At 47.8% G+C, this 12,481-nt stretch overlaps 2 protein-coding genes across 2 annotated transcripts in view; one reads left to right on the top strand and one right to left on the bottom strand.

Annotated features, from left to right (window-relative positions):
• CDH23 (cadherin related 23) overlaps positions 1 to 12,481 on the bottom strand; it is a 1,935,615-nt gene that overhangs the window by 419,809 nt on the left and 1,503,325 nt on the right. The window lies entirely within an intron of this gene.
• The window catches only part of LG08H10orf105 (linkage group 08 C10orf105 homolog), a 60,198-nt gene continuing 53,457 nt past the window's right edge, over positions 5,741 to 12,481 (top strand). The window contains exon 1 of the mRNA XM_073595189.1: positions 5,741 to 6,155. The gene's annotated coding sequence lies outside the window, so the exon portion shown is untranslated. The remainder of the gene's footprint in view (positions 6,156 to 12,481) is intronic.

The following is a 12,481-nucleotide window of genomic DNA, read 5'->3' on the forward strand; positions in this document are numbered from 1 at the left end:
CCCCACTATCTGCTCCTACCACAGAAACTCCAGAACCAATGCAGTTAGGCTTGCTTCGTGCACCCTTGACACCAGAAGAAAAACAATGCCGTCGTATGAATAATCTCTGCCTCTACTGTGGAGGAGCCGGTCATTACGCCAATATGTGTCACAACAAGACCCGTAAGTGTGACTCTCCTCCTCTTGATCATTATGCATTGACTCTAGCAAGAACGACTTACATTGCTGTTCCTGTCTCTCTACAGCTTCCAGAAGGGGTGCTTCAGATCCAGGCCATAATTGATTCCGGTGCCTGCAGCTGCTTCATTGATCGTGCCTTTGCCCTGCAACACAACATTCCTCTACTATCTAAGCAACATAAGCTGTTCATACGATTAGCTGATGGGTCCAACATCAAATCTAGACCCATCATCCAAGAAACCCGACCCTTGCCCGCTGACATCTCACCCAACCACCAAGAACTGTTGTGCCTGGACGTTATATCTTCACCACTTTTTCCGATCATTCTGGGAATGCCATGGTTGCAAGCACACAATCCACAGATAGACTGGACAACTGGCAAGGTAATTTTTCAGTCCTTCTACTGTCTCCACAACTGTCTCCAGATTCTCCACCGCACAGCTCCAGTTATTGGTTGTCTGAAACCAGTATCCGAATCCCAAGACCTTGTTCCATCCGTGTACCATGATTTCCTGGATGTTTTCGATAAGCAAAAAGCAGATACTCTTCCCCCCCACCGGGCCTACGATTACCCGATTGAAATTTTACCAGGGGCAGAAATCCCATTTGGGAGGATCTTCCCCCTTTCAGAACCTGAACCTGCAGTCCTAAAAGATTATGTTAATGAGAACCTCAAGAAGGGGTTCATCCGACACTCTACTTCACCAGCCGGGGCAGGAATATTTTTTGTTGAAAAAAAAGACCACTCACTCCGTCCATGTGTGGATTACAGAGAATTAAACCGGATTACCATTAAAAATCGCTACCCCTTGCCTCTGATTCCAGAATTGCTCCAGAGACTCTGCTCTGCAAGGGTATTTACCAAGTTGGATTTACGAGGTGCTTACAATTTGATCAGAATCAGGGAGGGAGACGAGTGGAGAACGGCCTTCCGGACTCGTTTTGGCCACTTTGAATACCTCGTTATGCCCTTCGGGTTATGCAATGCTCCAGCAACCTTCCAGCATTTCGTAAATAATATCTTCAGAGACTTTCTAGACCTATTCATGATCGTCTACCTAACGACATTCAAATTTTCTCAGCCCCTTTAGAACTACATCGTGTCCATGTAAAACAAGTCCTTCTGAGGTTAAGACAAAATGGACTCTATGCCAAGGCCGAGAAATGTGAATTCGAACTGCAGACCATTCACTTCCTTGGACTGGTAATTTCTACAGGAGGTATGGCAATGGATCCCCAAAAAGTCGCAGCTATAACGTCCTGGTCACCTCCCATTGATAAGAAAGGGGTACAACGGTTCATCGGCTTCTCCAATTTCTACAGGAAATTTATTAAAAACTTCTCTGGTATCATCATGCCCATCACTCAGCTCACCAAGAAACAGAACAGTTTTCAATGGACAGAGGCAGCCCAAGCTGCTTTTGACAAGTTAAAGGGAATTTTTACCTCAGCCCCATTACTAAAGCACCCTGACCCCGCTCTTCCATACATCCTGGAGGTGGACGCCTCAGAGAGCGCTGTAGGGGCCATCCTGTCCCAGCGCTAAGGACCCAAGGCTCTAATGCACCCTGTGGCCTCCTTCTCAAAGAAGTTAGGGCTTTCAGAAAGGAACTATGATGTGGGGGATCGAGAACTGTTGGCAATTAAATTGACTCTAGAGGAGTGGCAGTACCTCTTGGAGGGAGCACACCCAATACTGATCTTCACGGATCACAAAAATCTAGAATATCTCAGGACCGCCAAACGCCTTAGGCCCAGACAAGCAAGGTGGGCTCTTTTCTTTTCACGCTTTAATTTCCACATAACCTACCGGCCCGGCTCCAAGAATGTGAAAACTGACGCGTTATCGCGTATGTTTACGGAAGTTGAAGTTTCACCTCAAACAGATACTATCCTACAGGCTGGAAATTTTCTACTAACACAAACCGACTTAATGTCACAGATCCGTCAAGCATCCAGGGGAATCTCTTTGTCCCCAGACACAGACCTTCAGGAAAACGATGGATTTGATCCAGAGACATTTTTGGTGGCCTAGCTTAGCAAAGGATTGCAGGAAATATGTTGGCTCATGTTCAATCTGTCTCAGGAACAAAAACAGCAAAAACAAAGCATGGGGACTATTAAGACCACTACCCATTCCTGAGAGACCCTGGGATAAAATCGCAATGGATTTTATTGTAGAGCTCCCTCCATCGGAAGGGTTTTCATCTATCTTTGTAGTGGTAGACCGCCTCTCCAGGAGGTCACATTTTATCCCTATGAAAGGGACCCCATCAGCAACTGAAACTGCTAAAGTCTTCATTCAAGTGGTTGTTAGACTGCACGGAATCCCTAGTGACATTGTCTCAGATCGAGGAGTACAGTTTACTTCAAGATTTTGGAAAGCACTGTGCGAAGCGCTGGGCATCAAACTCAATTTCTCTTCGGCTTATCATCCCCAGTCCAACGGACAGACTGAGCGTACCAACCAAATGCTAGAGCAATACCTGCGCTGCTTCACCTCCTTTTCCCAAAAAGATTGGGCCTCACTTCTGCCATTGGCAGAATTTGCATTTAATAACTCTGCCCATACCGCCACCAATCTCCCTTCTTCTCAAACTATGGGTTTCATCCCTCCTTTTTGCCAACATTGATTCCGGACTCTCCTTTGCCAGCAGTTCAGGACAGATTAAATTTCCTTGCTACCAATAACCAGGTGCTGAGAGAGACCATTGCCAAAGCACAAGAGGTCAATAAGAGGTTCTTCGACAGGAAGAGGAGAGGAGAACTGGATTTGAAGGTTGTGATCATGTGTGGCTTTCAACTTTGAATCTGAAACTTGCCTGTCCATCCAGGAAATTGGGACCTAAATATTTAGGGCCTTTTCCGGTCAAGAGAAAAATTAATCCAGTGGCTTATGAGCTCGAACTGCCCAACTCATTTAAGATTCACCCTGTGTTTCATACCTCCTTGTTGAAGCCTGATGTGGTTAATCCCTTTCCAGGTCGTGAAAGGGGGCCCCCAGAGGCCATAATGGTGGATGGAGAAGAGGAGTTTGAAATCGAGACCATTGTGGATTGCAGGAGAAGGCGGGGACAGAATCAATATTTAATTAAATGGAAAGGTTTTGGTCCAGAAGAAAATTCCTGGGAACCAGAAGCAAACCTCCATGCCCCAAGACTTATACAAGCCTTTCATCATTCTCATCCGGAAAGAAGGGCTCAGGTGGGCATCCGCAGGCTGCCCATAAGGAGGGGACAATGTCAGAGAACCATCACAAACGCTCGTTCCCGTGTGCCAGCCAGATGTACGGTAAGAATGAGCGAGCCCCGGACTAGGCACGCATGTAACGCAATCATACGAACGAGTGCATGTCAGCGCGTGCACGTTCGCACGCCAACGAATCACGGCGCGAGGCGCCCTATTTAAATGATCAGCATACTAGTATCAGTGCTGGATTGTCTCAGCTCATTCCAGAACCCTTGCTGTTGCCTTGTGTACTTGAACCTGATCTTGAACCTCTGCCTACCTCGACTACCCTCTCGGATCATCCCTGCATCTCTGTCTGCCTTGCTTCCTGTACTGAACCCGGCTTTGACTTCTGACCACGGCTCTGTCTCCCGATTCTGTACCTCGCTGCCAGTTTGTTGCCAACCTCCGCCAGTCCCTGACTACAAATCTGCCTGCCGATTGTGTACCTCGCTGCCAGCACGTTGCCAACTCCTGCCTGTCTTTGACCCTGCAAGTATCTCTGCTGGACTTCTCCTGAACCCATCCAGTGATCAGCATCCCATCTCCTTTACGAAGACTTCCGTGTTCCTGATCCTGCCAGCAGGCACCTGCACCCTTCCGCCGCCCTAGCAGCCCTGTCTCAACCTCCAGGGGTGCTAGGACCGGGACCGTGCAAGAGGCCACCCTCGTCATTTCAGACTCTGCTGTAAGGTACGTGACAGGAGGATTCACACTTTGCATTACATGTCACACTGGTGATCGGATTGGATTCAGATTGGAAATCTTTTTTTTTTCCTTTGATATTTTTGGATATATACGGTGGACTATTCTTTGAACATGCATATATTTTTTGCACAATTGTTTGCACTTTTATAGTTTCCTTCTTTGATATTTTTGGATATATATTGGATTATATATATATATATATATATATATATATATATATATATATATATATTTTTTTTTGTGTACACATTTTTTGCTCAATTGTTTGCACTTTTATTATATTGTGGTTATTTTTTGTAAGTTGCGCTACATAATTCTGTTGTATATATTAGTTCACTAAGGTTTGAATCACTTATAGATGTTGGCTAGCAACTTTTTAAATTAATTTCAATGATATAGTATTGGATTGCGCAGATTGATTATTTACACACTGTTAAGTATAGGCATAAAGCCATAACTACATTAACAAACAACCGTGCCCAAAACATTATACAGACAGATTACGTTGGAAAGGGCAAGGCCACAGCTTTATTTAAAAGTTCAAATGTAATAACTTAACCAGTGCCAGTCAAAATTATACAGTGAGCATGTTAACAGAAACTCAACGTCATCTAAAGGCCTGTCCTTACCATGAGTGCCAGACAAGCATTAGACTGACCCAACGTCCGCTTGAGGGCATAGCCCATTGAGACAACATTACCTGCTGGCAAGGTCAAACTGCCAATAAAACTGTGACAATTGTCCTTACACAGTGCAGGTGGGCAAACAGCTCTTCCGAAGCTGGTTCAGGGTCTGTCCCATCACCCCATGACATGGTAGTCACTCACCTTAGAGCTACTTAATTTTGCTACTTCTGACCACACTGACTTATAAAGCCATGTTCCCATCAGTCAAGGCTTCCTTTCCTTATGGGCTCAAGGGGCCTTCATTGGTGAAAAAGCAGCCTGTCCAGTCATTTTTTGCATGCTTCCTGGCCACACCAATGGGTTTGTAGCAGAGATGTGTCCTTTGCCTACAGTCTGAGAAGGGTGTCCCTCTTTCACATCTCAGACAGTTGGTAGGTATGCAACTAGCATTTGTATAATGTAAGGTCAACAACAGAAGCCTTCATGTTTCTCTCGTGACAGATTTTCTTTAGTCAGTGAAAGAATTTCCCCAGTTGATTTCACATGTGACAGCAGAAATGATGCAAAATGTGTGCATTCTGATGCTTGGGCATGATTTGATAGATAATCAGCTGGACCCATGACTGCAAATCTTTTGGTTAACAATTTGTATGAATCATCTGTGCTATTTGCATATTACACATATAGTGATGCCGTATTGGTGTAAACACCTGCTTTAACAGCTCTGTTTCACTTCCAGCACATGCATTAAGCTGGCATCCTTGTAACTTACTTATTAATAGCTTCCTCGGTGCTTATGTTATGCATTTAATCAACAACAGTGAAAAAGGCAAAGAAGAGCGTGTTAAAAGTGGAAATGTTAAATTAAACACTCATGGAAGGAAATCTGCTTCAAGGGAGGAATATAAAGAGATTCTTTATACAAACCTTCAAAACATCCCTCCCCCCCCCCTCTTTTAAGCCCATCTCAACTTCAGAGCAACCTGAAGGCTGGCATTCAGAGAACAAAATCCTGCTTCCAGACTGTACCATGTAAACATCCCACAGGGGGAAAGGAGTTGCTTGGGAGACAGACTTAAAGTTTATAGAGGAATACATTTAACAATGAATACATTAAGACATTGACTGGATTGTAACAGTGTTTAAAGTGTGGCAACGGCAATATAATCTGTTGTTTATCCCTGACTGAAAGACGCAACAGTACTGAAGCAGAATTAGTAATTTGCTTTCCAAAACTTCTTGCTTTCGCTCCTTTGTCTGCATCACCCACTCCCCTCTCCTCCCTCATGCTGCCTCTATCTTTCCATCCACCCCCAAAGCAAAGGGCACCGAACTTGGAAAAAACAGGCAACCAGCTGAGAAAACCAAAAGCATGAGAGGACTGCGGACTGGATGAGAAAATCTTATAGTCAGGTAAACTTTTTCATTTAAGAAATTTTTGTCTTTTCTATGGTGTTGCTGGATCCATTCTGGTTCAGTTTGTTTAAATTGGGGATCAACCTGCTATAGGTACGTTAAGAAAATGCCGACACAGCAACAGACACAGTCATTGCTACCTTTCCCGTTTCAAGTCTCTAAATACGGGCAATGTCAGACAAATACAGCACAGTGACTACATCTTCATCATTTTTAAAATAATCTTTTACAGGGGGGTTTTGGATAGGAATCATATCCCCTTTTTCTTGGGCTTCAAGCAAATTATTGCTTTGTTTATGCAATAATTGAGAAGTTGAATGAAAGGTTTCATGTAGTATGTCTGGTCCACCTTGCCCTCCCCAGCAACATATACTGTACATATTCTTTCACTCCCTCACTACTCCATTCAGCCACAAGGAGTTAAGGAAAATCCTGTGTGGGCTAAAAGTTGCCAGAGTCACAGCACACCAAGGGTTATGGACATCCATGTGATAGCAGTGACTGGTCAAGTGCTGTCAGATGGAGTGAGTAATCTGTCCTTCCATACCCGTTGATTGGCCCAGCGCTGCTAGATGGAGTGAGTGACATGCTCCTCTGTACTCGTTGATTGGCCCAGCATTGTTAGATGGACTGAGTTACATGCTCTTCCATATGTGTTGATTGGCCCAGTGCTGCTGGATGGAGTGAGTCACATGCTCCTCCATACTGGTTGATTAGCTCAGTGCTGCTAGATGGAGTGAGTCACATGCTCCTCCATACTGGTTGATTGGCTCAGTGCTGCTAGATGGAGTGAGTCACATGCTCCTCTGTACTTGTTGATTGGCCCAGCATTGTTAGATGGACTGAGTTACATGCTCTTCCATATGTGTTGATTGGCCCAGTGCTGCTGGATGGAGTGAGTCACATGCTCCTCCATACTGGTTGATTGGCTCAGTGCTGCTAGATGGAGTGAGTCACATGCTCCTCCATACTGGTTGATTGGCTCAGTGCTGCTAGATGGAGTGAGTCACATGCTCCTCTGTACTTGTTGATTGGCCTAACACTGTTAGATGGACTGAGTCACATGCTCTTCCATATGTGTTGATTGGCCCAGTGCTGCTGGATGGAGTGAGTCACATGTTCCTCCATACTATGCATTTCCTTCAGCTTCCAGCACTGAACAGAACAATGGGGTAGTGAAGGAAATATAAACATGCGATGGAGGGGGGAGGGGATTAGGAATTGGCACTGCAGGTCTACTTTTAAATATATATTTTATTTAGATTTAGTAGCCAACATTTTAAAAGCATCTGTAAACGTTGTACTTCTTAGAACAAGTGTATATAACGAGTCAAGTGTGTTCCTGCTTTTGAGGACTTCAAAGCAAAGGTCCTTTAAAATTACCTGAAAGGAAAATTGCCGGTATCGCACACAGTAGCAATCAGATCATTCCATGCATTTTCTTACGAGACTTTAAATGCTATAATATTTCACACCAGACAGATTGTCATGCTTTTTGCTATATTTTTAAATACATGAAAACTGCACAGATAAGTATGTGTTGGGGTTCATTTGTCAAAACTGGAGCAGTTGTGCATGGCAACCAATCAGCTTTCATCTTCAGCTTGTTCAGTTAAAGAGGAGTTCCACCCAGGGGGGCCGTCAAAAAAAAAAAATTAAAAGTCAGCAGCTACAAATACTGCAGCTGCTGACTTTTAATTGGACACTTACCTGTCCCTGGGTCCGGCGATGCGGGGGATCGAAGCCCCGCTCGTCCCCCCCCTCTGCTCGTCGGCGCCGGCATTTCAACTGTGGGCGCCGGGCTGTGGCTTCACAGCCTGGCACCCACTGCGCATGCGCGAGCGGCGCCGCGCGCCGTGATTGGCCGCTCAATCACCTGGGACCTGTAATGGGTCCCAGATGATTGACAGGAGGGAGAGAGCAGAGCCCTTCCTGTGCCTGGGGGGAAGTGATGTCACCAGCCCAGGCAAAGGAACAGGCAGACTACGAGGGACCACCTAGCAACAGGCATTTAGAGGTAAGTGAAAAAAAAAAAATATTCAAATTTTTTTTGTTTTTTTTTTTAGAATTCTTACAGGTATTTTTGTTTTTTGGGTGGAACCCTACTTTAAACTTTGAAAATGAAAGATAAAAGCTGTTTGGCTGCTATGCACAACTGCTTCAGATTCTGGCTGCTCCACTTTGATAAATTCCCCTAATTGTATTCTATAGGACCGATTTACATAAGAACATTGCAGATGGGTTTTTAGTCTGTATTTCTGCATGCTACTATTCAGTATTGAGATACTTAAAAAAAAAAAAGCCCTCACCAAAACTTTAGTTAGGCCAGAGTGTAATTGCCAGCTCTGTTAGCCAATCAGGGAAGGGACACATAGGAAACCTGTAAATGACTGCACATGCCCTGATGGCGAGAGGACATACTGGAAAAGTTCTGCCAGCCGCCCTCTTAGGCTTTGTTTACGGGATTGTAGTCCTTTCTGATACATGTCAACAAGAGTGAAAAAGGAGCTTAAGACATTTTAGAATCAATGTAAAGTAGCTTTAAGCAACTCACACACTAATCAAAGGCAAGTCAAAAGCAGATAAATCCAACACAAATGGGAGTCAAAGCAACACAAAAGCATATTGCGTCCTTGTTAGGGTGACAATGCTATCCCACCATTTTCAGCTTTATGTAAGTGTCCTGGTTAGGGTCAGGCACAAAGGCCATTGCTTTAGCAGTAGAGCAGTAGAGAGGCTCCCACCGACTAGTTGCATAAGTGCAGCAGCAGGGCACCTAGTGGATGACACAGGCTCACCTGAGGTGCGGAGTCTAAGCACCGTTTTGCTGCATGTTAGTACCAGGTTGCAGTCCTCAGGATCACCCCACCAGGAGGTGAGCAAGCCGGGGTCCAGCAGAATATATAACAGGTAGGGATCAAGCAGAAGCGTAGTCAGTAAACAAGCCAAAGGTCAGTAACAAGTGGTCATAGTTTGGGATTAGGTGGAAGCGTAGCCATGGAACAAGCCAAAAATTGGTAACAAACAGTAACAGAGATGGATGGTAGTAGGAGTGACAAAAGCATGCAAAGGCATGGCTTAAATAGGGAGTTCATTGGAGGAGCAAGGAGCTCAAGGTTTAACAGAAGTCAAGGCACAAGGTAGGATTGTCTAATGGATCAGACAGGGTTGCACGTTCAGACCCAGGTCCTGAAAGTAAGCTATACCCACAGAATAACAGCAGGGTACACTGGCATATCAGAAGTGACTATGAGTGTTGTCACTGTTAATAGACAAACTTATAACTTGTCATTCAGAGGATGGCCATGTCCCGCCCCTGTTTTTACATACACAACCTAATAATTAGCATGCTGCCTAAAGGGTCAAGAGAGTTGAAGTCTGTTCGGTAGCCTGCAAAATTGCATTCTCTAAGGGCCCTTTCACACTGGGGCGGGGGCGGCGGTAGCGGCCGCATACCGACGGTAAAGTGCCGCTATTGTTAGCGACGCTTTACCGTCGGTACGCGGCCGCTAGCGGAGTGATTTTACCCCCCTGCTAGCGGACAAGAAAGGGTTAAAACCTCCACAAAGGGCCTCTGCAGAGGCGATTTGCCGGTGGTATAGCCGCGCCATCCCATTGATTTCAATGGGCAGGAGCGGTGAAGGAGCGGTATACACTCCGCTCCTTCACCGCTCTGAAGATGCTGCTAGCAGGACTTTTTTTCCCGTCTTGCTAGCGCACCGCTTCAGTGTGAAAGCCCTCAGGGCTTTCACACTGGAATTAAAGCAACGGCACTTTGGGGTCGATTTGCAGGCGCTATTATTAGCACAATAGCGCCTGCAAACCGCCCCAGTGTGAAAGGACCCTAATAGCATGAACATGAAGCACTTTACTTTACTGGACCTATTATAATGGTTTGCATTGACATATAAAAACAATATGGCATGTTTAAAAAAAAAAAAAAAAAAATAGACTATAGATGTTGTTAAAAGTAGATCTACACCTTCTATAACATTATAGTTCTAGTATAATAACACTTTTGTTGAGTTTTCCATTACCTCTAGTAGGGGAGTGTACTTTTTTGTGGCATCCATGTGTCAGAACATTGTAATGAAGGCCTCTTGAGCCCCTTAGGGAAAGAGAGCCTTGACTGATGAGGGCATGGCCAGGTGCGGGACAAGGTGGCTGAGTGGTCACCAAGGATTGGTTTTTAGGGGGGATGAGCTGGGCCTGAGCTCTATAAAAGTTATGCCTCAGGGAATTCTGAGTCTTTCAAGAAACGTGGTTGGAAGAGCTGGAACCGCTGACCCTGTCCCTCAGCCATGGACACCAAGCTTCTGTTGGCCAGGGTCCACGAACTGGCTCTGCAAGGTCAGGCAGACTGGCTCTTCTCCCTCTTCTCCCCTGAGATGGCTTCCTCTCCTCCCCACCTCCACCTGTGGTCTCTGCTGCGGGATCCCCAGCTCCCAGGGCCTGGAGGCTGTCCCGCCCTCCATCCCGGTTGAGTCCCAGTCCTTCCAGGGCCACTTACATGCCTGCCTGCCCTCCCTGCTCCCCTGAAGCCACTGCGGAACTCGATTCCGGCTCTTCCCCTACTAGGAGGCCCAGAAAATCTGCCCATTGCCACCGTGGTTCCGCCCGGCGAGCTTCCCCCCCGCCAGTGACTGCCACGGCCCGGGTCTCCTTTCGCTGTCCCCGCTCCCGAAGCCCTAGAGCCACGCTTTGGTCCGCCTGGGCTCCTCCTGCTGCCTCTTCTCCTGGCTGCCTCCCTGTGCCCGGCCGGGCAGGAGCTGCTGCTCTCTCCGTCCCGCGCTCGCGGGTGTCCACCACTGCCGTACCGGGGCCCGCCCCCACTCCCCGGACCGAGGGGGAATGGAGGCTGTGGGGGTTCCACGCCGATCTGCCCGGGTGTCTGCTTCCAGGTCAGGCCGTCCCACTGGTCACCATTCAGGAGCCTCTGTTGCACCCCCTCCAGCTGACGGCTCACATCTCCCTGCGGTCGGTTCCGCGGCCCTCCCTGCATCAGCACTTCTGCCCCCAGTGGCTCCCTCTCTCCCTGCGCCAAGCAGGGCGGGAGAATTAATTGTTCCAGTGCACTCTGCCCAGCCTGTGCTGTCTGTCCTTAATCTCCCTGCACCTGGCTGGGTGGGAGATCATTATGCTTCACATGTTGCCCCCCCAGCGCTTCTGTCTCCTGACTGCCCAGGTCTGCCTGTGCCCAGCCAGGTGGGAGACGGCCGCTCCGCACCTGCCACCCGCCCCTTCCAGCTGACTCATGCATGCCTGCATCTCCCTAAGCCCAGCAGGGCAGGAGATGGTCTATCTGCTCCGGCTGCCCTCCCCTCTCCGTGGCCTCCAGCGTATCCGAACCTCCCTGTGCCCGGCTGGAGGTTCCCGTGAGCTGCCTGCTGCTAAAACCCAGCCTCGTCTCCCTGCGTCCGACAGGGCAGGAGACTCCTACTCCAGTCCCGGGATGTCGACTGCTCCTGCCACGGGTCTTGGAGTCCACGGTTGCTCATGTTGCTGCTCAACTGCTGTCATTGGCCACCCGGGATCCTCAGGGTAGGCACTTGGACCCCCCGCCCCTGGATCCCTCCTTCAGTCATCACCTTCCTGCCTCGCCAGGCGTCACTGTTCCTCCAAGGGATGGACGTCTCGGGCCTCTGCCAGCCCCTACCATGGTCGATCCTGCTGCGGACGTTCTGCCTGGACCTGCTGCTGGTCGCTCTTCGTCAGCTCTGCCTCCGCGCATCAGTGAGTATGGCTGTGATTTAATTTGGGGTAGGTCCAATGACGCTCTTGTATCGGGCCCACCAGACGAACGCATAGCTATGGTCATCCAATCGGTCCTGTCCCGTATGGGGGTATCAGGTCCGCCGGCTATTTTGGGTTCCGTCTCCGGCGGCACCTTGTGGGCGGTTTCGCCTACTGGAACGCACCTGACGGAGGAGGTTAAGGGCAAGATCTAACGTCGCAAATTTATTGATTTTCTCACGCTCGTCCCTCCTGACAGGGAGACAATCGACAAATCTCATCGCGTTGACGTCACAGCGCAGGAAGACAAATCAAAACAGCTTCCTTGGACATTCGGGAACTGGCTGCAAGGGTTCTGCGCTTACGTGGGAGTGCTTTGTGAGTGGTTCCCGGAGTTAGCCGCATCTCTCTTTTGCTACTTAGACCTTATTTGGGGTGCCTATAAGGTTTACGGGGGCCAGTGTTGGTTTCACTATGACACCCAGTTTCGCCAAAAAATGGCGGCACGTAAGGAGTTTCGTTTTGATTGCCAAGACGGTAGCCTGTGGTTGTTGCTTATGTGCCCCCACAGGCCTTCATCCTTTCAGCCC

The sequence above is a fragment of the Aquarana catesbeiana genome, linkage group LG08, assembly GCF_042186555.1.
Source record: "Aquarana catesbeiana isolate 2022-GZ linkage group LG08, ASM4218655v1, whole genome shotgun sequence".
Classification (NCBI taxonomy): Eukaryota; Metazoa; Chordata; class Amphibia; order Anura; family Ranidae; genus Aquarana; species Aquarana catesbeiana.